Genomic DNA, 25,390 nt, shown 5'->3' with positions numbered 1-25,390 from the left:
ACCACACCATCATACGACTCCCTAATCTAATTGATAGCCTCATTCCATGTTTCGGAATTTAGATTGGGAATTCAAGCACACAAGACAAGGTGCCTCTGATTGCAAGGAAGAGAAATCCATTGAATTGGTAGCTTTGACGAATCTAATTGATACACTGTTTTTCTCTTCTTCTTCTTTTTTTTAAGTCACCATCTTTCTCTCTCTTCTCTTATGAAACTTGTTTGTGGCTGTATATTTCTTTTTTCTTTTAATTCATTGGCATTTCTTTTCTCAAAAAGGGCCTAGGGTATTTTGTTTGTTAATCCAGGAATGGAGCTTACCCCAAGGCTTTCAGGACTTGCAAAAGGATTTTGCTCTCAGGTATGTGAGTGGGATGTTAAGCCTCTATATATTTGATGTGGTAGTATTCTTCATTCAAAGTTGCTCAAGGCCCAAATTTATTTGGGCATTTTTAACAGGCATTGAGAATCAGTAAATATGATGATGACCCAATCAATGATGAATATAGCCGGGTTGAATGGCGTGGTTTACCAGCCCTAAGGGTAATACCTTTTTGTTTTGCCATGGATGTGGCCTTCTCCTTCATTATTTCTGAGACAAGCTGCTGACAGTTTTTAGACCCCTTACACAATTGATTAAACCTAGGTAATTAGCCAAGTTGTTACTTAGTCCAATTAAACAAGTCTAGGTTATCACAATATAAAAGATCAAATCATGCAAAGCAGCGGAAAATAAATAATACAAGATATGATCACCCAGGAAACCAAACCGGTAAAAACCTGGGGAGGATTTAACCTAGCTATCCTCAAGGTAAACTTGAATCCACTATCTTGAAAGAATCGAAGTTCATACAATAAGACTTACAAGCCCCCACGCTCGACTTCTTATTGCTACCAACCAGTAGAACTTACTGACACGACCACGTGCAAGCTCCGAATCCACGAACTCCTTCTTTCTTGGATTCCCACCAGCTACAAGCACACCCGCTTGTGTATTCTTTAAGCTTCAATGGCAGCAACTGAATTGATCATCAAGGTGTAGAAAATATCTTCTCCTTGAAAACCCTAAGTTTGTGTAAAGGAAAGTTCCTCTAGATCTCACAAGAGATTTACACAAACCGCAAATATGAGCAACACTAAAACGTGGCTAGGGTTTGCCTTTTATACTTAGGACAAATAAGAAACCCTAAAAACATTTTAAAACAAATAGGGTTGAGTTGGATGAATCTGCAGAAAAGCAATCTGCCCAAGCTTCGATCGGTCGAGCCTAAGCTTCGATCGATTGAGCCAAGCTGAAAGCCACAGTGCTTCCTGCTTTAAACTCGATTCCAACTTTACATTGACACACAACTTTGAGCTAACTTTAAACACTTCTAAACACATTGTTTTGATCATGGTTTGCCAACAATACAAATTAGAGTTCTAAATACATAAAATCCTAAACTTTAAAACCTAACAAACTCCCCCTTTGGCAATCCGTGACAAAACACAACTTAGAAGCTCAAAGTTTACAAAATGAAAAGCCCTATACAAAATAATGCTTATAAACCAAATTCAATCCTAACTACTATCCATCAGTTGCAAGTATAGACAGCAGCTCAATTAAATCAACCTGTATATTTCCTGAAACACTAAACAAAATCATAACCGCATGTGTGGAAACAATACAAGTAGAGAAAATAACTTCTTGATTTCAAACAACACACAAATAAAGACATATATCAATGAATATCTCATAAATATAAATCAATAAGCAGTTTGAAACAAGAAACAAAAAAAGTACCAACAAAATATAAAACTCCCCCTAACATAAATATATAAACTCCCCCTGAAAACAAAAATCCTACAAGTACTCCCCCCTTTTTGTGACGGAATGCCAAAGGACAAACAAGATATCCATCATCAAAAGGGAGGTGGTCTAAACTGTGCCAACTCCGCACGCAAAGCACGGATCTCATCAAGCACGTCCACCAAAATCTGTCCTTGAGCCGCTTGAATGGTCAAGACATGATCCAACGTGTGACGAATGTCTGAATCATCCGAAGCAGTCGGTGGAGGAACATCAGCATCAGCAACACCACCTGAAGTCTCAGCAGCAACTGTACCTGTAGAAGAGGGAGGAGGGGGAACACTACTAGATGACGCACCTTTAGTACGAGGAGGAGCAACTCTCAACTGAGCAACCCTCTGACGAAGAAAGGTGGCACCTATGGGAGCAATCACATGAACAGGCTCACCCGACAGAAAACCATCTAGACCTAAGTAGAGCAGAATCCTATGAATGAAAATAGGATGAATCAGCACATGCCCTACGGCAGAACTCCTATGAATCTCGTTCAAAGAACGAAGGAACAAGTGAGGAAAACTAATAGACGCTTCAGAAGCAAAAGCGTACAAAAACACACATCGCTCTAAAGGGATGGTGTGGAAGTGAGAAATAGGCCACACAGAATGACACGTTATCTTAAAGAGGAGATAGGCCGTCTCGGTAAGCTCAGCGGACGTGATCCGAGGATCAGTACCCCACTAGATAGATGACCCAGTGATGTAAGACATGACAATGTCTAATGAGGGTGACTCATCATAGGGATAGTCAGCATCCCGAACAACCGGCACCTTAAGAGCCTCAGGCACTACCCAAGGGGTAATGGTGAACTCTACACCTCGTATCCAACTCCTAACTAGGGTGTTGGAATCATAGACGTGGCAAGAGAGGTTCGAGTAGAACTCTCTAATCAGGGCGGTCGGGGGTGGATGATCTATCTCTAAGAGAGGCAACCACCTCTAGACTCAAAATTGGCCCTAATGGCCGAATCAAGCTGATCTAACACAACTGCTCGCTCAGACCAGATCTTACGCTTACAGTTCAAGATATCATATACTTCTCTACACTTATCATTCTTAAACAACTCAACAAACACATCACTGCATGTGTGGAAAGAAAGACATATAAACAATAATATGAAACAGAATATAAAAAAAACAAAAGTAAAATAACTCTCCCCCTAAGTTAGATACATCAAAAAGTTTTTATATTCTCCCCCTAAACAAATATATCAAAAAGTTTTTATATTCTCCCCCTAAACAAAACAAACAGGTCATCTATATCTCCCCCTTTTTGTCACGTATTGACAAAGACTACCTAATCAGAAGATAGACAGAAAATATACGCAACAGAGTAAGAGAAAATAGAGACAACTCCCCCTATGAAGAGCAACAACTCCCCCTAAGAACCACAAAGGTTAAAAAAAATTTTCTCCCCCTATAAAAATAGGAAAAACAAAACAAGTTTTAGGAAAAACAGTTTCGGGGAAAAATAAAGGGGTGGGGATAAATAAAAAGACACAAACCAAGTTTTAAAAAAAACTAAGTTGAGGATACATATGAAGAAAAAAATATTCTCTCTTTCAATAAAATGCAAACATGGCACTATGTGACCCATAAACAATTGCATGAGAGGAGAAAATATTTGCACATTAATTATCCATCATAACTCTTAAGAAAATAATTTTCTACAATTCACACATAAAAATAGCATATACTAGAAAGTACATAACTCAAAGATTAATCAATCAATTTTTAAATCAAGTTGAGTACCCAATTTAGCAGTGTATGCATGTTATGTGTGAAAACAATGAAAGATATGACTGTAAAATTGTAAGATGGATACAAAAACAATGCAATGCATGTGAATCCTAAACATAAATGATGCATGGAAAAATCAACTTTTTGAAAAACAGAACAATTTAATGCAGAAACTTCTCAAAGCACAATATTTCATGAATGAAATGCATGAGTATAAGATTAAAAGTTTTTCAAAAACATTTGAATGCAACCCAGATTTTCCAAAAACAAATTTTTCAACCAATGTGACCCCAAAACTCAAATATTAAAGACATTTTGCATCAAAATCCAGGAACTTTTAATCTTGGTTAGCCAAAACAAAATCACACACAATATAATGTACCAAGTTTAGCAAAGAGTAACTTGTGTAGTGTGTGCAACTAGTAAAAGCTTGAGATACATGTGAGGTGATATGTGAATAGAAATCAAACACAAAGTCTACAAAATTCATCACATAGAATTTGAAAGAGACTATCACCCAAAGAGTTACATCATATAACTCTCACATCTCCTAGAACATAAGCTTGCAATCATGTAAGTTTCTTGAATTTTGCCTCATAATATACATACCAATTTTAAGTCATGGGAGTTTGGCATCAAGCCTAATAGTACACACCAATTTTAAGTATTAAGCAATTTAAACCGAGGCTTCACCTTATGTTCTTTTTGTGCATGTGCTACACTTTCTCGAGCACAAAATCTTATGATATGCACTAAGGTGTTCATGATTGGCTAGTGAACAGTGGTGAGATGGTTATTTATGCCTTTCTCAAAAGGATCAAGTCTAACAGTCAAATAACATGTGACTTCAAGATTAAGACAAAGTGATAAACACCATAAACATCTTTCCCACACAACATGTACTACAAAGCTCAAACTAGTAAAGTGCAATAAGGAAGCTCATCAAAGCTAAACAAGGTACATAAACTTGTTATGTAAAGATAATATGGCCAATCCTTGATTATAAATCCAAGATGTGAAATACAAAACACGAAAATCTTTTTGGTTTTAAAAAATTTATGACTAAAAACAAAAAGCACACATTATGCTAAATGAACAATGCAAATGCAATGCATGACAATGGTTAACTAAGCTATAGAGGGTACACAAACAAGAAATATCAATTTCTTAATTAACCCTTGAGTACATGTACAAACTAGTACATACTCACATAAAATCATAAATAACTTAGCACTTTTTTAACACATACTATTCAAGTTTCTCCACAATGTCAAGCATGTTCTAAATCAAGAGAGAGATATCATAACTCATGTAATCCTCAAGAAAAATAAAACTAGACACAAAATAAAATACTTTTGTCTTTTTGAAAAAAAATTTCAATGTTTTTGGATTTTTTTTTTTACAAGAAAAACCAAAAAAAACACAAAGCAACAAAAACAAAACATGTCCACAAACAATTGAATGAATTAAATCAAGGACAAGTCAGCAACACTCACCTTAGAGAATTTTTTCTCACCCATATAGCACGAGTCTTTGGCTTTGTAGGTGAAAATCCGTGTGAAGCAGAGTGTATTTGAGGGATTACACCAATCTTCTGAGAAAGACTGAAATCCTACAAATTCCTTTCACAAGCCAACAAACTCAAATTTTTCAAAAGAATATGAAACAATTTATATGGACTTATGGCAGGAGAAATATCATCACATATTCTAGATTGAAACACTGAATGCTTAAATTTCAATTTATGACAATTAGGACAAATGTAACCATGGACACCACAAAAGTGGCAGACAGGAAAAAATTTAGGAATATCAGTATTCCTAACAGCAAATCTAGTCTCAGATTTTGGTTTTTGCCTCAACAAAGAACAATTTGGTCTAATATGACCAACAACACCACAAAGGTGACAGGTAGGCACAAAAACAAATTTATTATGCTCTCTAACAATAGGTTTAGACTTAGGTTTAGAAACTTCAACATCAACATCAGAACTTTTACCTTTGTCTAACCTAGCAAAATAAGCCTTTTCTTTATTATTCCTCTTGAAAGGAGGGATATAAACTTTCTTAGTTTTAGGCTTAAGAGAAACAGAAACACTTCTGTTATCAACAGTAGATTTGGTACAAGTCAAATTTTCAATTTTAGCTTTAGATTCAACTAACTCTTGTTCCAAGCTTTTCATCTTCTCATCTTGAAAGGAAATTTGATTTCTCAAAAAATCATTCTTTTTATTAGATTCATCTAATCTAACAATCAATTCCTCTTTTTCAAGATTAGCCAATTTTAACTCTTCCTTGAATTTCTTAGCAATTTTCATGGATTTCAATAATTCCTTACGAAGAGTTTCACAAGCATCAATAAAATCAACAGAAGCATGAGTAGAAACATGATCAGAAAGACACTTCAAATTATCCATGACAACAGGGGTCAAGGATCAGCTCTTAGATCAAAAGATCTAAAACAAAAGAGCAACCCACTCTGATACCACTTGACAGTTTTTAGACCCCTTAAACAATTGATTAAACCTAGGTAATTAGCCAAGTTGTTACTTAGTCCAATTAAACAAGTCTAGGTTATCACAATATAAAAGATCAAATCATGCAAAGCAGCGGAAAATAAATAACACAAGATATGATCACCTAGGAAACCAAACTGGTAAAAACTTGGGGAGGATTTAACCTAACTATCCTCAAGGTAAACTTGAATCCACTATCTTGAAAGAATCGAAGTTCATACAATAAGACTTACAAGCCCCCACGCTCGACTTCTTATTGCTACCAACCAGTAGAACTTACTGACACGACCACGTGTAAGCTCCGAATCCACGGACTCCTTCTTTCTTGGATTCCCACCAGCTACAAGCACACCCGCTTGTGTATTCTTTAAGCTTCAATAGCAGCAACTGAATTGATCATCAAGGTGTAGAAAATATCTTCTCCTTGAAAACCCTAAGTTTGTGTAAAGGAAAGCTCATCTAGATCTCACAAGAGATTTACACAAACCGCAAATATGAGTAACACTAAAATGTGGCTAGGGTTTGCCTTTTATACTTAGGACAAATAAGAAACCCTAAAAACATTTTAAAACAAATAGGGTTGAGTTGGACGAATCTGCAGAAAAGCAATCTGCTCGAGCTTCGATCGGTCGAGCCTAAGCTTCGATCGATCGAGCCAGGCTGAAAGCCACAGTGCTTCCTACTTTAAACTCGATTCCAACTTTACATTGACACACAACTTTGAGCTAGCTTTAAACACTTCTAAACACATTGTTTTGATCATGGTTTGCCAACAATACAAATTAGAGTTCTAAATACATAAAATCCTAAACTTTAGAACCTAACAGCTGCGATAGCAAGCGAAGGGAAAAAATGCACAGTATTTGTATCCTCAAACTTTAGGACAAGCTTGTCTTGTTCTCTGCTTAAATAGTTAAGAAATGGTGGGTGTTCATGCAATTGCATGCTAACTATTTCAAGCTATCTGGTACCTCTAATAGCCTTTAATGACTTATAGACCTATAGTTACCATTGCCATGACAAGAACCAGCAATGTAGTGCGTTTGGCATCCTCTTCAAACCACCTGCAATGAGTTGTATGGACCTCGCATATTGAAGAAAATTAGATAACAACTTGTTCTCATTTGTTTGTTGGTGTACTAGTAATCTTGAATTCCATTTCTTGCAGATTGTATTAGAGCATGCTGCTCTTATTGCAAACGATATGGTGGCTACGGATCCCTCTTCTGCAATGCTGCATTCTTTGAGAAGGAATCAAGAATAGAAATCCTTAATATTCATGCTGCTGGCTAAACATGGTGAAATTGACTATGAAGCTATTATAAAGCTTGCAGAGGTGATTGATTTTGGGTGGTGCTAGTTTTCATTTAATTATCACAGCTTCCTAATCTAGTTATTTGTTGTAAATTGTCCTAGGGCTTTGTAGAAAGGGAAAATTCCCGACCTATCACAAGCTGACACGTCACATTATCAAGTCCACAAAATACAGCCAATTACAGAGCACCATGTATTGCTGCTAGGTTTTGCTATCATTATTCAGAAGCCAATAGAAATTTGCCAAGTGTCATGCAAGAACCAATCACGCATCAGCGCACGTGTAAGCGATGACTCAAGCAGCCTCGCACGTGTAAGCGATGACTCAAGCAACCTTGCATGTGTAAGCGATGACTCAAGCAGCCCAACACGTGTAAGCGATGACACAAACGAACCAATCAGGTTGTGACATGTGTCACCAATCAAGTTCCGCCACGTGTCGCTCACCCACCCCAAAACTCCTATAATAGAAGCCTTCCTGAGACATTTAGAAGGACCAGAATTCAGAAGTGAAAAAGCTCTGCGAAGATCAAGCCTCAAAGCCTTCAAGAACTTCAAGAACTTCAACCCCAAAATCGGAGAACATTCAAAGCAGAATCATCCAGATCATCTGCCTAGATCCTAAAGTTCATGGGAATCAAGCCAAAAGTGTCCGAAAACATCAACAAATCACAAATCAGTGAAGCTCAACGGATTCAAGCCTCTAAAGCTCCGAAGAACTTCCACCACAAACCTTCGAAGACGAAGAACGCACGAAGAACACGAAGAACGCGAAGAACAAAGGATTTCTAAACAAGCTCATAACCAGAGATTCATTGTAATTCCGTTTCAGTAATCTTCGATCCATCCCTCAACCAAATTGAAGGATATTTTGTGTTCAAGTCAAAACCACATTACCACAAATCCAATCAATAAGTCTTGCAAGGAGATCGAATCAGAGGATCACTCTTTTGTAATTTCAGAGAATTGTACCACACAATCATAAATATAAATTCGCATTTGTGAAACTATTTTACTTGTTTGATTTATTTCAAACTAGAAATTTAGTCACTTACAAATTCTGGCACGCCCAGTGGGACCTCTCTGCCTCTCATCTCTTTCTCCTTCAAAAGAAAAGAAATTTGACATCATTTTGCTACTAGCTTCAATGGCCTCTAGCAAGAATGTACGAAAATCAGTGGTTGATGATTCCAGTGCTGATGAGTATGTCGGCCCAATCACTCGCAGTCGGTCCAAAGCTCTTGATCGACTCCAATCTCAACCAACCCAAGAAAGCCAACCTCCTGCTGTCACCTCTCTGGACTTTCTTGCAAATAGGAAAGCTACCACTAAAGATTCATCTGCCTCGAAAGATTTGGAGACCAGTAATGAATCATCCCCAACAAAGACCTTTTCTATCAACTCTTCACCCGTGATGAGAAACTTAAGGAGTGAAGTACCACTGACTCATCCTGTTTCATCATTTTCCCCGTCATCTATAGAGGTCATGCCAGTAATGATGACTAACACCTCTACCATGGAAGAAAAGATGGCTGAAATGGAACAAAGGGTCATCCTTCTCACAAAGGCAATTGAAGAAAAGGACGTCAAAATTGCAACCTTAATGAACAAGCTGGAGGTACAAGATTCGGGTGAATCAAGTCTTGGCCCTGAGCACCCACCTGGCTTTACCTTCAAAGGAGAAAACGCTAGGAGTGATAAAGGAAAAGGAGGTGAAGGCACTTCTCAACATGGACATTCCACCTCAATGGCCTCAATATCTGTCCAACAACTGCAGGACATGATTACAAATACCATTCGAGCACAATATGGAGGTTCTTTTACAAGTTCTCTCATATATTCCAAACCCTATACAAAGCGCATTGATAACATGAGAATGCCAAATGGGTATCAACCTCCCAAGTTCTTGCAATTTGATGGCAAAGGAAACCCTAAGCAACATATTGCTCACTTTGTAGAAACTTCTGAGAACGCAGGGACTCAAGGAGGCCTCTTTGTAAAGCAGTTTGTCCGTTCACTAAAGGGGAATGCCTTTGATTGGTATACAGACTTAGAGCCCGAGTCAATCGATAGCTGGGAACAACTTGAAAGGGAGTTTCTCAATCGATTCTACAGCACACGACGCATAGTAAGCATGATGGAGCTTACCAATACTAAACAGTGGAAGGATGAGCCCGTCGTCGATTATATCAATCGGTGGCGTTCTTTGAGTCTAGATTGCAAGGATAGACTTACTGAAATATCTGCTATAGCAATGTGCATCCAAGGCATGCATTGGGGACTTCTTTACATTCTTCAAGGAGTAAAGCCCCGAACATTTGAAGAGTTGGCAACTCGTGCACATGACATGGAATTAAGTATTTCCAGCCATGGAAATATGAAACCTCCCGTACCTGAAGAAAGGAAAGAAAGACGGGAAATAAGGAAAAATGATAGGAATGCAAAAAGTAATATCAAAGACTCAATGAATGTCAATCCTGCCCCAGTCAAAATTTCAACAAGAAATGTGAAGGCCAATGAAAAGAGGCCCGAAGGAGGTCAACAGCGTGAGACGCGTCGCTCATCACTTAAGGAATGGGAACAAAAAGTCTATCCTTTCCTAGACGCCAATATGCTTGAAATGCTAGAACAACTGCTCAAGTTGAAATTAATTGAATTGTCAGAATGCAAATGACCGGAAGAGATGAGAAAAGTTGATGGCCCGAACTATTGTAAGTATCATCGCATCATAAGTCATCCAATCCAAAAATGCTTTGTTCTTAAAGAACTCATCATGAAGCTAGCCAAGGAAAGGAAAATCGACTTGGATTTTAATGATGTTGCTCAGTCAAACCTTGTCACATTTTCTTGTGGGTTACCTAGTTCCATGTCTCCAACTACTAGGCAAGGGGCAAATACCACGCTCATCCATTTTGGTTTTCTGGAACCGGTTCAAGTTCAGCTCTCACAAAAAGCACCTGATTATAATTCAAATGATGATAAAAGGTCAACGATGGATGAGGAAGAAGGCTGGATGATAGTTACTCGCAAGAGATGGAAGAAGAAACGAGCATTCCCTCTTCATTTGATCACCCGAGAGTCCAGAAGAGTACAAAACCAGATTCAGCCTTGGTCAAAAAGAATGAGTGATAAGAAGCAAGGGAGACTGGGAACAAAAGTGTATGAAGATTCAACACAAACCCGAAAATCTCGAAAGCTCATCACATTGGAAGAATTCTTCCCTAGAAAATTCTTTCAAAATGACTCAGCCGAGGCCGTCCACACAGTTTTTCGTTGCGAAATCCAGGATGAAAAGGAGGACGTTGACCATGGTGATCCAAAAGAGACCTTGTCATCTTTGGAGGAACTCCAATCTCAGGTCGATGAAGTTGAACCCTTGCAATCCTCCGCATCACCAAAAGAAATGCTCACCCAAGCTCTTGAGGAGCCAGAGATATACGCCCCTCATACCAATACGCTTCAACAAACATAGGGATGTTACGTATGCTCTCCAGACTTAACTTTCACTGATGAGGATCTATTGTTAGGCTCTAAGCCCTACAATCGCCCACTCTATGTCTCTGGTTATGCTCGTGAACAAAGGATCGAGCGTATCCTTGTTGATGGAGGTTCAGCCGTTAACATACTTCAAAAAATGAACATGAAACGACTGGGTTTTACTATGGAAGAATTATCACACAGTCGTTTGGTCATCCAAGGTTTTAATCAAGGAGGACAACGTGTAATTGGCCTGATCCACCTAGAATTATCCATTGGAGAATTGAAAAGTAACATCTTGTTCCACGTCATTGACGCTAAGACGACCTACAACATGTTGTTAGGACGTCCTTGGATCCATGAAAATGGAATAGTGCCATCAACCTTGCATCAATGCTTCAAGTTCTTTCAAAATGGAATAAAAAAGGTCGATGCCGATTTAAAGCCTTTTACAGAAACCGAAGCTCATTTTGCTGATGCAAAATTTTATGCAAAAGAAGACATTTCTAGCGAGGTTCTTCCAGTTGAGATCCCGTCTATGAAAAGTAAACAGGATGAAAATGAGCATGTTAAATTCATCGCCAAAATGGACATTTCTTCCCCAAAGAAAGGCCCAGAACCCTTCCTCCGATATATACCATTATCACATCGCAAGAATGGACAATCACCATTCGCGGAATGCCTTCAACCTACAAAAGACATGGGGAGACCTGCAAAGCTCACGATGGAGGATGTAGCCATATTGAAAGAAAATCATGTCATGCCTTTAACTTCATCCACAAACCCTTTGCCCTCGAAGCTGTTAAATGGATTCGTGAGGTCTTCGCAAAGTCCGATAGAGCATGGTATTCTACCAAGTGAGCGGACGAAAGAATGGTTCGACCCAAAGGCATATAGGCTGTTAGCCAAAGCAGGCTACGATTTCTCAAAACAATAAGACTTAGGGAAGCTAATTCCAGAAGCCACCGGAGAAAAGATGCATGGCCTTAGCAAAACACAAAGGAAAATGCGGCTTAAAGGGCATGAAATTCATATCCCAAAGACCGGATTAGGTTATACTCCCAAACAACCAGCTCAGATATGGATCAAGAAAAGAAGCGATCCTTCGAGTTCCCAATACATAATGGTGGAGGTCGGCGAAAGTTCAAATCAAAGAAAAAACCATTCTTCACCCCATGTCTTAGTGTTTGATCGCATCGAGGCCTCGTCATCACGAATCACAGTGTTCGATAGGTTAAATACAACTTGTTTAACACCAAATCGGGACACTCTTGCTTGTAAATCAGTCTTTGATCGACTGGGGGCAACGAAAAGGCCTATTGATAGTCATTCTCAAAGTTCAATAAACTTTGACGTTCAAGGGGAGAAGAAAGCCAATGATGAGATTCGCAGTAGCATTCCTTCACGCATGAAACGTAACTTTACCTTGGAGATCAACACTGAAGGATCGCTCAAAGTCAAAAGACAAACGATTGTACATACAAGTCAGTCACACGTCCATGATGAGGAAATTGAAGAGGTATCATCCTTGTTTCATATTACAATAGAAGAGGGTACACTATCAGATGCTGAAGCAACCAATGAAGAGGTCAATGAAGCTCCTCCAGCCTTGGAAGATGGAGGACAAGCTACAGTTGATGAACTTAAAGAGATCAATTTAAGAACTGTTGAAGAACCCCGGCCAACTTTCATCAGTGCGCTTCTTACCCCTGAAGAAGAAGAAGGATACCTTAAGCTCCTAGTAGAGCACAAAGATGTGTTCGCTTGGACTTACAAGGAAATGCCTAGGCTCAATCCGAGTATTGCTCTACACCATTTGGCAGTAAAGAAGGGCGTGTGCCCAGTCAAACAAGCTCAAAGACGCTTTCGGCCAGAGCTTATTCCTCAAATAGAAACCGAGGTCAATAAGCTCATTGAAGCAGGCTTCATTCGTGAAGTACAGTACCCGGAATGGATCGCTAACATCGTCCCTGTCAAAAAGAAGAATGGACAAATCCGAGTGTGCGTTGACTTTCGTGATTTGAACAATGCATGTCCCAAGGATGATTTTCCATTACCCATCACTGAGGTCATGGTTGATGCCACTACTGGTCATGAAGCTTTATCTTTCATGGATGGATCTTCGAGTTATAACCAAATTCGAATGAATCCTAAGGATGAGCAGCTTACAGCTTTCCATACCCCTAAGGGAATTTACTGTTACAAAGTGATACCCTTTGGACTAAAGAATGCTGGTGCCACTTATCAACGGGCCATGCAGAAGATCTTTGATAATGTACTTCATAAATATGTGGAGTGTTATGTCGATGATTTGGTGGTTAAAACAAAAAGGAGGGAAGACCATCTGGCAAATCTACGATCCGTGTTCACCCGACTGAGAAAGTATCAGCTTAAAATGAACCCCCGTAAATGCGCTTTTGGCATAACATCTGGAAAATTTCTTGGTTTCATTGTGAGGCACCGCGGTATTGAAATTGACCAATCCAAAATTGAAGCTATCCAGAAAATGCCAGAGCCCAAGAATCTACGAGAACTTAGAGGCTTGCAGGGAAAACTGGCCTACATACGACGATTTATCTCGAATTTGGCCGGTCGATGTCAACCTTTCAATAGATTGATGAAAAAGGATGTGCACTTTGAATGGGATGAGGCTTGTAGCAATGCTTTTACGCTCATCAAAAGGTACTTGCTTAATTCTCCAGTTTTAGGTGCTCCTATCCCAAGAAAGCCTTTGGTGCTGTATATTGCGGCCCAAGAAAAGTCTCTAGGTGCTCTTATGGCGCAGGAAAATAAAGAGGGGAAAGAAAGAGCCCTTTATTATCTAAGTCGAACTCTCAATGGGGCTGAATTAAATTATTCTCCTATCGAAAAGATGTGCCTCGCTCTTTTCTTTGCCATAGACAAACTGGAGCACTACATGCAAGCATATACAGTCCGTTTGATAGCAAAGGCGGATCCGATCAAATATGTCCTCTCCAGGCCAGTGGTTTCGGGTCGTATAGCTCGATGGGCAGTCTTGCTACAACAATATGACCTTGCATACATTCCACAAAAAGCTGTCAAAGGACAAGCATTGGCAGATTTCTTAGCTGATCACCCAGTTCCATCTGATTGGGAGTTCTCCGATGATTTCCCGGATGAAGATGTGTTTTACATTGAAGAAATGCCACCATGGATTATGTTTTTCGATGGGGCTGCACGTCGAGAAGGAGCGGGGGCAGGTGTAGTGTTTGTTTCTCCACAAAGGCAAATACTTCTGTACTCGTTCTCATTAAGCGAACTTTGCTCTAACAATGTAGCTGAATATCAAGCATTGATTATTGGTCTACAAATGGCCATTGAGATGGGCATAGCGCAGCTTGAGATCTTTGGGGATTCCAAATTAATTATCAACCAAATCTTGGAGCAATATGACGTTAAGAAAGAAGACCTCATCCCCTATTGCAAATATGCGAAGAAATTGCTAGCAAATTTTGAGGCCACCACATTGGAGCATATACCAAGGAAGGAGAATAGACAGGCCGATGCTTTAGCTAATTTGGCTACTGCCTTAGCATTATCCCAAGAAGAGACAACCAAAGTCGCTATTTCCCAAAGGTGGGTGGTACCTCTCGTGGTTGAAGAAGAAGAGGAAGAGCAAGCCAACATCATTTCTGTATGCCTTGTCGAAAAAGAAGATTGGCGACAAGTGATCATTGAATACCTTCAACATGGAAGACTCCCGGATGATAAACGCCACAGGACTGAAATTCGGCGGAGGGCTGCTCGATTCATTTACTATAAAGACACTCTCTTCCGCCGTTCATTTGATGGATTGTTTCTCCGTTGCTTAGGAGAGGAGGAGGCTAAACAAGCCTTAGAGGAGGCTCATTCTGGCATATGCGGCGCACATCAGTCAGGTCCTAAGTTACACTATAGGATCAAACGAATGGGTTACTATTGGCCTACAATGGTACAAGATTCTATGGAGTGCGCTAAGAAGTGCGAAGCTTGTCAATATCACGCGAACTTCATCCATCAGCCGCCAGAACCTCTACACCCAACTGTAGCTTCTTGGCCTTTTGATGCATGGGGTCTTGATGCAATAGGGCCATTACCAAAGTCATCCGGTGGCCACTTGTACATCTTGGCCGCAACTGACTACTTCTCAAAATGGGCGGAGGCTGTACCCCTTAGGGAAGTGAAGAAAGAAACGGTGGTCAATTTCATTCGAACTCATTTGATCTATCGGTATGGTGTCCCTCGGTATATCATAACTGATAATGGCAAACCATTCTACAATAGGCTGATGACAGAGCTATGCGAGAAGTTTGAATTTAAACAATACAACTCCTCCATGTACAATGCCCCGGCAAATGGACTAGCTGAAGCGTTTAACAAAACACTTGGCAGTTTGTTGAAAAAAGTGGTATCCAAGACAAAGCGAGACTGGCATGAAAGAATCGGAGAAGCATTATGGGCATATCGAACAACATTTCGAACGCCTACTCAAGCAACGCCCTATTCTCTTGTCTACGGAGTTGAAGCCGTCCTTCCGTTAGAACGCCAAATCCCATCATTACGGATTGCCATTCAAGAAGGATTGACTGGAGAAGAAAATGCCAAGCTCAGGTTGCAAGAATTAGAGGCGCTTGATGAAAAAAGGCTCGAGGCCCAACAACGCCTTGAATGCTACCAAGCTCGTCTTTCAAGTGCATTCAATAAAAGAGTCAAGCCACGATCATTCCAAGTTGGTGACTTAGTCCTCGCCGTTCGAAGACCTATCATCACAACTCATCGTACAGGCAATAAGTTCACTTCAAAATGGGATGGACCTTATGTTGTGCAAGAAGTCTACACCAATGGAGCTTACAAGTTGATTGATAATGATGGTGTAAGGATCGGCCCCATCAATGGGAAGTTCCTCAAACGCTTCTATGCTTGAAAATCAAGAATTGCTCCTCGGTAAGAGCTTAAACTACCCACTGTAGCGCTGCAAGAGTACATGATGTCTTCCCATTACCCTTCAAAGCGTACCAATAAAGAGAAATTAATCTCACTTCATGACAACAATTGCGAGTGTGGCGTAGCGGTTGGACGCCCGTGTCACCCTTGAGGCCATCTCGGGTTCGATCAGTGGTGATACCCACTATTACACACTGCGCCCCCTTTTTTGCAAAAAACACATAAGAAAAACAAAAAAAAAATCAAAAATCAAAAATCAAAAAAAAAAAATCATTTGAACTACGTGATGACTTGATCCCTCTCAAGGGTACGTAGGCAACTTAGTATCTTTTGCTAAGTTCAGTCTCGAAAAAAAAAAAGAGAAAAAAAAAAAATCATTTGAACTACGTGATGACTTGATCCCTCTCAAGGGTACGTAGGCAACTTAGTATCCTTTGCTGAGTTCAGTCACGCACTAAAAAAAAATGAATGAAGGAACAGAAAATAAAGTCTTCTTTATTGATTGATGAAAGGAAAATAGTACAAGAGGAAAGCATGTTGACATATATGAAGGGAATTAAAACGAAAGAAATTATGACATCCATTTCAAATCTTTCAAGCTAGAACGATTATCTTCCAGAAGGACTCGTATCTTCTCTAAAGCCTCTATATCCTGGTCTTCAAGAACGGGGGCAGACTTGACTTCTTCAAGTTGTTCTTCTAAGTCTTGCACAATATTGTCTTGTTCAACTTGATGAGTCTCAATTTGAGAAAGCGATTGCTCTAGTTGGACGAGCTCGGTTTTCAGGTCGACCATCCTCAATTTAACAGCATCAAGTTTGGTCTTCAAAGATGCTTTCTTCTGCGATGCTTCAGAAAGGAGGAATTCAACTTCAGTCTGGCGTTGAGATAAGATAGTAGGACTTGGTCGTTTGTTCAGAGATTCCTTCATCTTCAAATAGTCTGCGATACCCTCACAATATTTGTCAACATTCTCACGCAAGTGTTGAGGGTCCACTCCAAAACTTTCAACCCCACTATAAATTTCATGTACTTCAGCTTGTGGGAGGATGGTGTCTACAGAAAGATTCGAAAGTCTATTTAGAAGAACATCTCCTAGCATAGAAGCCCCTTTCCTACGCACGGAAGAAATATGCGCCTTGGCTTGAAACACAGAGACTTCCGGAGGTTTAGTCGGTTGCAGGGATGGGAGAGGTGCCCTTTCTGTCTCAATCGGAAATTTGGACGACGTACCAACATCAGCAAACTTACACCTCCTGAGATCTGAACTCTTCACAGATGGTTTTGAAATAGAAGACTCACTGTTTGCAAAAAGATGCGCATGATTAATAGAATTCTCTAGATCAACACCCTCCATTGGACTCTTCGAATGTCTCCAATTGGAGCCTAGGTCATTACACACCTCCTCTTCAGAAATTTTAATGGCATCTCTAACTGGTACAACAAATGGACTTTTGGTGCCTTGACTGCAAGTGACTTCGTTATGTTGAGATGAGTCCTTTGAATGATTACCATCTTCAAAACGACGTCGTGCAAACTTTGACAAAGGCTGTGGAATGTATGGGTCTTGTAGTTCCCTCTTTCCCCTCTGAGGTTTGTTAGATGTTACTAACTTAACAGGGAAGGAGGCAATGTCAGCAAGAAGATCTGTTCCTTTGGTAAAATCATTTCCGCAAACCCTTTCCCACCATTGTTTGTAGCTATGTCTGACTCGACTTCCAAAGTCGGTGGCAAAAGCTGAAATGAGTACCTTAGAATCTGTGTTGCATCGAGTGAAGGATTGGTAGAATTGGCATAGGTCTTTTAAAGAACCTGTATGAATTTCTTCCTTCAAATCACCTGGAATGTCTTGATGAAATCCAAAACGCCGACTGAATCTGTGAGGACTATATGGCTCTACAATGTGTTGATCTTCACATCGAAGTGACAAGTACCCCGAGCGAAGGCTCATAAAGTAGTCAAACTTCTGAATGGATAAACGATCATTATCAATAAAAGTCTGGTCGTAGTTTTTCTTGAAAGCAGTTCGGTGCCAAAGAAAGTTGGTGGCGTTTCGTATGTGCTTGCGTGCAGAGAATTCATTGAACGGAGAGGCATAGCCCACACCAGAATATTTAGTCATCAAAGCATCAGATGGTTTATCATGGGTAAGGCGATTGCTTCGGAAGAAATGACCTACCCAGGCATAAACGTAGTGGATGGCAAAACTAGCTCCAGACTTGCTCGGGGTAGGAGAGGAAGAAATAGTGTTAAGTCCACGATAAATGCTAGCCAATACTGGGGAAGCAAGGCCGAATGAACGACCATTAGCTATGGAACTAGCAATCTTGAAAGTGCCTGGACGGATACTGTTCTGATCCTTGATAGGAAAGACAAATATGCACAGCCAACAGGAAAGAAGCGCCGATAAGTAGGTCTCCTCCTTTAAATCACCTTCAACTTGAAGATCCGCAAAGACCCCGTGTTCTTTATCAAGCCATGGTCCATGCTCCTTTATCTCACCTAAGGGATTCTGACTACACTTGGGAATGGTTGTCCGTCTCGCTGGTTTTCTAGGAGCTGGGTACTTGCTATTTCCTCTATACCAAAAAGTAATCCAGTCGCGAACACTTACTTTCCCTTGTCTCTTCAACCGGTTTTGAAGATGATGATACGCTAGGAATAGGTAGCGACAGCTGTACGGCAGATAAGGTCGTCCCTGGTCATTGATTCCATCCAGCTCTTGCGCATTGGGTACTACTTCGTCATAAAATGCACCGGTGCAAGGAAGTCCACCGAGAACGAAGAGATCCCATGGGGTGATGGAAATTTCCCCAACTGAGGTATGGAGGGTATTGGTTGACGAACTCCAACACTCACAAAATGCTTTCATAAGATTCTCATCATAATCATATGTGAACAAAGAAGCAAAGACAGCACTGTAGAGGTGGGTTACATCAAGGAGGTGTTTACACCGACTGAGCACATCTTCTAGCCAATCCCAATAAAGGGAGAAGTAGGAAAACCCTCCATTCACGCTAAAGGAAAAATCCCAATCCGCACGTTTTGCAATTATCTCTCGCCCTAAAGTGTTATACGGCTTTGATCTAGCAACATTTTTGTGGTGTGAAGCAAGAAGGATAGTTGTTTCCAAGTTAGAGCCGCCATCAGAAGGAACGATCTGTGACCATTTCGGCAAATTGAGAGGATAAGAGTTACGACCCCATTTTTCTGAAAATCTTCCAATTATGGGTGGACGAACAATCAAAGTCGTAGCCTTCGCATCCTTGCCATCTTTTTTCTTATAAATAAACAAAGCTGATTCTTCGCCAATCTTCGAATCTTTAAAAAAGAGCGTCATGATAGCTGTGTACAAAAAAAAAATTATTATTATTATTATTATTATTATTATTATTATTATCAAATAATAGAAAATGAATAAATAAATAAATAAATAAATAAAAAGGAAATTGGCATGGTTTCTCCATACAGAGTATTATGTATTCTGTTTTTAGAGATTATGTTTGCACAAGTTAGTGCATGCCTGAGTGGCTTTATATAGGATCCACAGAAGCTTCTTGCTTTACGGTGTCACCAACTCCTTGAGAACAGCAGAGACACTCAGTGGTTACTCTGCAACCACTCCCTGCCTGGATTGTCAAGCGTTGTCAGAACGGCCACCGCCAATGTAGACCAAGGTGGCAACAAGTCCAGCAATGCTTGCAGTCTCCCATTCCAAGGTGAAGGGAAGCTTCTTGTTTTTACTGTGTCACCAACTCCTTGAGAACAGCAGAGACACTCAGTGGTTACTCTGGAACCACTCCCTGCCTGGATTGTCAAGCGTTGTCAGAACGGCCACCGCCAATGTAGACCAAGGTGACAACAATCCAACAATGTCTGTGGACTCCATTCTGGATTTCTAAAGTTTCTGACAAGATTTCACAAAGAAATCAACCCACAGAAATCTTCTAAAGACTTTGGTGTACAAAACCCAGAAAAATCTTCAGCAACGGAGCCGCCACGCACCGCCACGAGCGGCCACAAACTCCTAAACGTTCCGTGAAGTTCCTTCAAATCTGCAAATCGAGAAAATTTTCACAAAATGGGTGCCACCACTAGATCCATCGGCCCACGATCTACAGAACCCAAAAATTTCAAGCCCAGAAACGGCCGCATCTGCCTCCATGTGCCGCCACAATCTCTCAATGAACCGCGACCTAAGCCTTCAAATTTGTGCAAACCTGCTAAAAAATTTACAAAACTGACCATAGAGGGGTCTTATACGACCTTAGATCAACAAAACCCAAAAATTTCAGGCCCAAAAGCCCAAGCACGCGCCGCCAAAAGATTCGGTGGCGTAGCCTTCAGTCCCACGCGCCGATTAGGACCGCCAGAGTTCGCACGTGCCACACGAGTCCTATGACGTCATGGATGACGTCATCCTCCACACGTGCCACACGTTCCAGCACTGTGATGTCATGGATGACGTCATCCACTGCTGACTCGTTTGTCCAGGTTCAACCCGGACCGACCCGAAAATCTGACCTGGTCCGAACCGCCTAAAAAAAAAAAAAAAAGAAAAGAAAAAGAAAAAGAAAAAGAGAGAGAAAATGCTTGGACCAAGCAGACTTTTGACCTTGACCAGAAAATCAAAATTTTCAAAACGGACTTGTCCCACTCGATTTTTCGAGTACATTCCGATTTTGGGACCCGTTTCTTCATTCGAAGTTCAGAAATTGTGCAAACGTCCAATTTCCAAAAAAGTTGACTTTTGTGCAAATGTTAACCAGAAAGTCAAAATTTTCAAAACGGACCTGTCCCACTCAATTTTTCGAGTACATTCCGATTTTGGGACCCGTTTCTTCATTCGAAGCTCAGAAATTGTGCAAACGTCCAATTTCCAAAAAAATTGACTTTTGTGCAAATGTTGACCAAATGTCAAAATTTTTGAGATGGACCTATCTTGCTCAATTTTTCGAGTACATTCCGATTTTGGAGTCCGTTCCGTCATTTGAGACTTGAAAATTGCAAAAATGACTCAATTCCAAGTGTTCAAAACTTAGGTCCTCAAGAACAAAATTTGAGATTCATCCATTTAATTGGGATCCCCGCAGGGTTATTCTCCAGATTTCATCAAGACTTGCCTTTCAAAGTACAAATGAACTCTCACAAGTGTGTCTTAAAATTACACTAGGTCATTAGTTCAATCTGCTATTCCCGTTCAGTGCCTACCAGTCTCCAACTTACCATTCCCGTTCGGTGCCTACCGTTCCCACCTACCATTCCCACCTACCATTCTCACCAAAAATTCTCAACTACCATTCTTAACCACCTACCTACCATTCTTCATCTCTCTACTATAAATAGGAAGGCCGGATTCATCAAAAAACTCATCCAAAAAAAAAAAAAAACACTGAATCATGAAATGAAGATTTGCCTCTTTCAGATTTTCAAATCCTCCTTTTCACAACCATTTCTCACTATGACCTCATCATTCTCAACACCTAGCAACCGATTTTGCTTCATAATCGATTTGAGATCAACCCTCCCATGGTTCGGTCGAAACCGTATTTACAACATCATTGCAGTTTTGAGATCCAAACAAACTTTGTTTCTCCACTTAACGACCACCTTTGTCCATAAGATTACTCATAACAAGGCCTGCATCATCCTCCCATGCTTCCGTGGACTTGGTTGGCCAGGAAATCCAAGTCCAGCGGACACACCTGTTCCTAACCTCAGGGCTCCTGTAGTCTCTTTCCAATTGCTTGGTCTTCCAGCAGAAGCAGTGGTTCGGAACAAACAGCAACTTGTCTGGTTTCCAAAACAGGTTCACAAGTTAGCTCCATCTTTCATTTTTTCTGTGCTTTTCCAACAAGTGGCAGTAGATGAAGATGGTAAAAAGTGTTGGGGTATCCTACAAATTGTTTTCCATCCAACACTTAAAACAACCTCCAAGGCACCAGCTCATCAAAATTTAGCCTTTGGTGCCGGTAAATGGTTATCAAAACTTTATTCCATGTCCCCACTACTATGGGACCCAAAGGTCATCGTTGCTGGTACCTCAAAACTCATTTTTTGAAATTACTCCAACTTAAAATCAGCTTGAAGAATTTCAGAAAGTACTCTTCTGAAATTACTTCAACTTAACGTCCGTCAGCATGATCCCATTACACAGGCACATTCAATTACTTGCTGCCGGACCTCATTCAGCATACAGTCAGTCCCATATCCAAAGTTGTACTTCCCATAAACATCTACACCAGAAGGGTCCCAGCATACAGGGCCAGCACCATGGTGGTGTATCCTTTGCTCATTTGCTTTGCTCCATCTCCATCTTCTTCGTTGCCACTACCAGCATACCCAGAATACATAAGCTTCTGAAATTACTTCAACTTAACTTGAGTGATACAATTACGCAGGCGCATTCAACCACTTTCCCACCTGTCCTCGTTGTAATCCAAAGCGTGATCTTCTGAAATAACTTCACCAGAAGTTCTTAAGAACACGAGGTTAGCTCTATAACCCTGCATGCTATATCCAGCCACCATTCTCTCATCTTCCCCATCTTCAACATCTTGTGATCGTCGCCAACGATCCAAAATACTCTTTTGAAAGTACTTCAACTTAATCTCTGCTAAGAAGGCTCCGTCACGCAAGTACGTTCAAATACTTGCAGACCCTTTTCCGGTCTCATCAAAGCCTTTCATATGGGTGGATCTACTCTTCGGAAATTATCTCATCCTTCTGAAAGCTCCACCACCTTCGACAGCTCCACCACCTTCAACAGCTCCACTACCTTCAACTACTTCACTTAAAGAGTCAAGTACCAAAAATCCATTTTTTCGAAACTCATTCCCACACCACACTCCGAGACTGTGTGCGTGAACGAGTCTCGAGGGGGCATTTGTAGAAAGGGAAAATTCCCGACCTATCACAAGCTGACACGTCACATTATCAAGTCCACAAAATACAGCCAATTACAGAGCACCATGTATTGCTGCTAGGTTTTGCTATCACTATTCAGAAGCCAATAGAAATTTGCCAAGTGTCATGCAAGAACCAATCACGCATCAGCGCAGGTGTAAGCGATGACTCAAGCAGCCTCGCACGTGTAAGCGATGACTCAAGCAGTCCAGCACGTGTAAGCGATGACACAAGTGAACCAATCAGGCTATGACATGTGTCACTAATCAAGTTCCGCCACGTGTCGCTCACCCACCCCAAAACTCCTATAAATAGAAGCCTTCCTGAGACATTTAGGAGGACCAGAATTCAGAAGTGAAAAAGCTCTGCGAAGATCAAGCCTCAAAGCCTTCAAGAACTTCAACCCCAAAATCGGAGAACATTCAAAGCAGAATCATCCAGATCATCTGCCTAGATCCTAAATTTCACGGGAATCAAGCCAAAAGTGTCCGAAAACATCAACAAATCACAAATCAGTGAAGCTCAACGGATTCAAGCCTCTAAAGCTCCGAAGAACTTCCACCACAAACCTTCGAAGACGAAGAACGCACGAAGAACATGAAGAAGGCGAAGAACAAAGGATTTCTAAACAAGCTCATAGCCAGAGATTCATTGTAATTCCGTTTCAATAATCTTCGATCCATCCCTCAACCAAATTGAAGGATATTTTGTGTTCAAGTCAAAACCACATTACCACAAATCCAATCAATAAGTCTTGCAAGGAGATCGAATCAGAGGACCACTCTTTTGTAATTTCAGAGAATTGTACCACACAATCATAAATATAAATTCGCATTTGTGAAACTATTTTACTTGTTTGATTTATTTCAAACTAGAAATTTAGTCGCTTACAGGCTTTAATGGAGCTGATCTTCGAAATGTTGGCACAGAAGCTGGCATGTCAGCAATATGTGCAGAACGGAATTGTGTCATGCATGAAGATTTCATGAAGGTAAACTGTTTCTTTCATTCAAAACTTTTTTTCCTGATTCTGTCAAGCAACTTATTGTGTTTTTGGCTGACCTGGAGGAGGCCACATTTCTGTTCACTAATTTTTGCGGATTCCTTTTAGATATCTAGCATTTTCTGCTATGAAAATAATTGTAATTGTGACTCATGTAGTCTTTTAGACAATTTAGGAGCATTGATATGCTCTGTTTCATCTATTTATATTGTTGCAGGCTATGTGGAAGCTGAATGAAGCAAAAGGATTCAAATCCAGTACCCACTACAGTGCGGGTTTTGGGAAAGACTAGCATCATGTCATTTCATTTCCAGAGCCACGGATGTTTGAGCAGTGCTTCTTATTCCATGGATATATGCATTAATATCCACTATATTAAACCAAATAGGGCCACCTTTTACAATAAGTTGTGTTATTTTTATTTGCTGCTTGTCCAAGGAGGACCAAAGATACGGTAGATTGGACACTTGCAAGGAGAATCATAGCATTTATCGGAGGCAACCAAGTCATTTTCATTAATGGTGTGCTTTTAAGAATATGCGTTAACTTTATTGGTATGGACAATGGCAAATGAACACTTTGTTTGCACGTTTTCCTCGTTTTGCTGTTAGCCCTTATCATGGAATTATCTGTGCACAAGTTATGTGTAAACACATTCCGTTTTAGTTCACTGGTTCTTCTTGGTGTTATCTATTGTATGCTACTTGCTAGAACCAATTCTTTCCATGTAGTACTCATAGTGACCTCGCCATCATTTGCTGGTTACTATGAGTTAATGGTATGAATGATGATAGGGATACTACAACTTTGCTACGTAAACCTCACAAACTAATGTGTCAGCAATCATAGAAAGATAATTTAGATATTTATTGTTATATATTAGCATTTATCACATCGTTTTTGAGTTTTGGCCATATATTATTGGCTTGTTAGAAAACTAATATCATGATGCATTTTGCTTCAGGATGAAAGAAAAACGTGTTACAGGGGGTTTGGTTTTGTGACATTTGCTGATGAAATTTCAGCGAGGAAGGCCTCTAAGAAAGTACATAGGATACTTGCACAGAAGGTGTGTCAGTAAATGTTATGCTGCTAATACTGCTGGTAATTTCAGCAATGCTATTGTTGGCAAAGGCCCAATAGGCACCTATGTGGTTTGTCCAGTATCAAAGGAAAGAGCCTTAGGAGTTCCTTATACAGAGTGGTTTGGGCTACCGTCTGTCACAAATGGTCTCAGCGAAACTCAAGAATTCATGGATGAGAGATCAAAACAGAGGAAAGCATAGTGAAGAGTGTGAGAAAAGATGTAAAGTTTTGGATGATGTTTAAAGGAAGTGGCTGCAACACTATCCTAAACAGAGTTCTCTGTTCTAACTGTTTTGTACCTCATTCCATCATTAATGACTCTTGCTTAAAAGTTTTCTAGTAGTTGGGTTTGTAATTCTTTTGTTAGTAAAAACAAGAGAGAGAGTGAGAGAGAAATTTCTGGAAACTGAAGAGAAATTCTATGAATCAAGCTCAAAAGAGAATACATTATACACAGCTCTATTTATAGAGCATAATTACAATACATCAAGAATCTTCTAGAGGAAAACTGCTCTAACAGAATTACAACCACCCTGCGATCATTGCTCCGTGAAATCAGGG

The 25,390-nt window shown here is 40.3% G+C and overlaps 1 protein-coding gene and 1 pseudogene across 1 annotated transcript in view; both read left to right on the top strand.

The window, feature by feature from the left end:
• The window catches only part of LOC115960310 (TMV resistance protein N-like), a 33,615-nt gene extending 26,326 nt beyond the window's left edge, over nt 1–7,289 (top strand). Inside the window, exon 7 of the mRNA XM_031079133.1 lies at nt 7,268–7,289. The gene's annotated coding sequence lies outside the window, so the exon portion shown is untranslated. The remainder of the gene's footprint in view (nt 1–7,267) is intronic.
• On the top strand, nt 310–24,035 carry LOC115961316 (annotated as a pseudogene).
• Nucleotides 24,036–25,390: the final 1,355 nt, after the last annotated feature.

Source organism: Quercus lobata, chromosome 9, assembly GCF_001633185.2.
Source record: "Quercus lobata isolate SW786 chromosome 9, ValleyOak3.0 Primary Assembly, whole genome shotgun sequence".
Taxonomy (NCBI): Eukaryota; Viridiplantae; Streptophyta; class Magnoliopsida; order Fagales; family Fagaceae; genus Quercus; species Quercus lobata.
The sequence above is the reverse complement of the archived record's forward strand: the minus strand, read 5'-3'. Positions and strand labels throughout refer to the sequence as shown.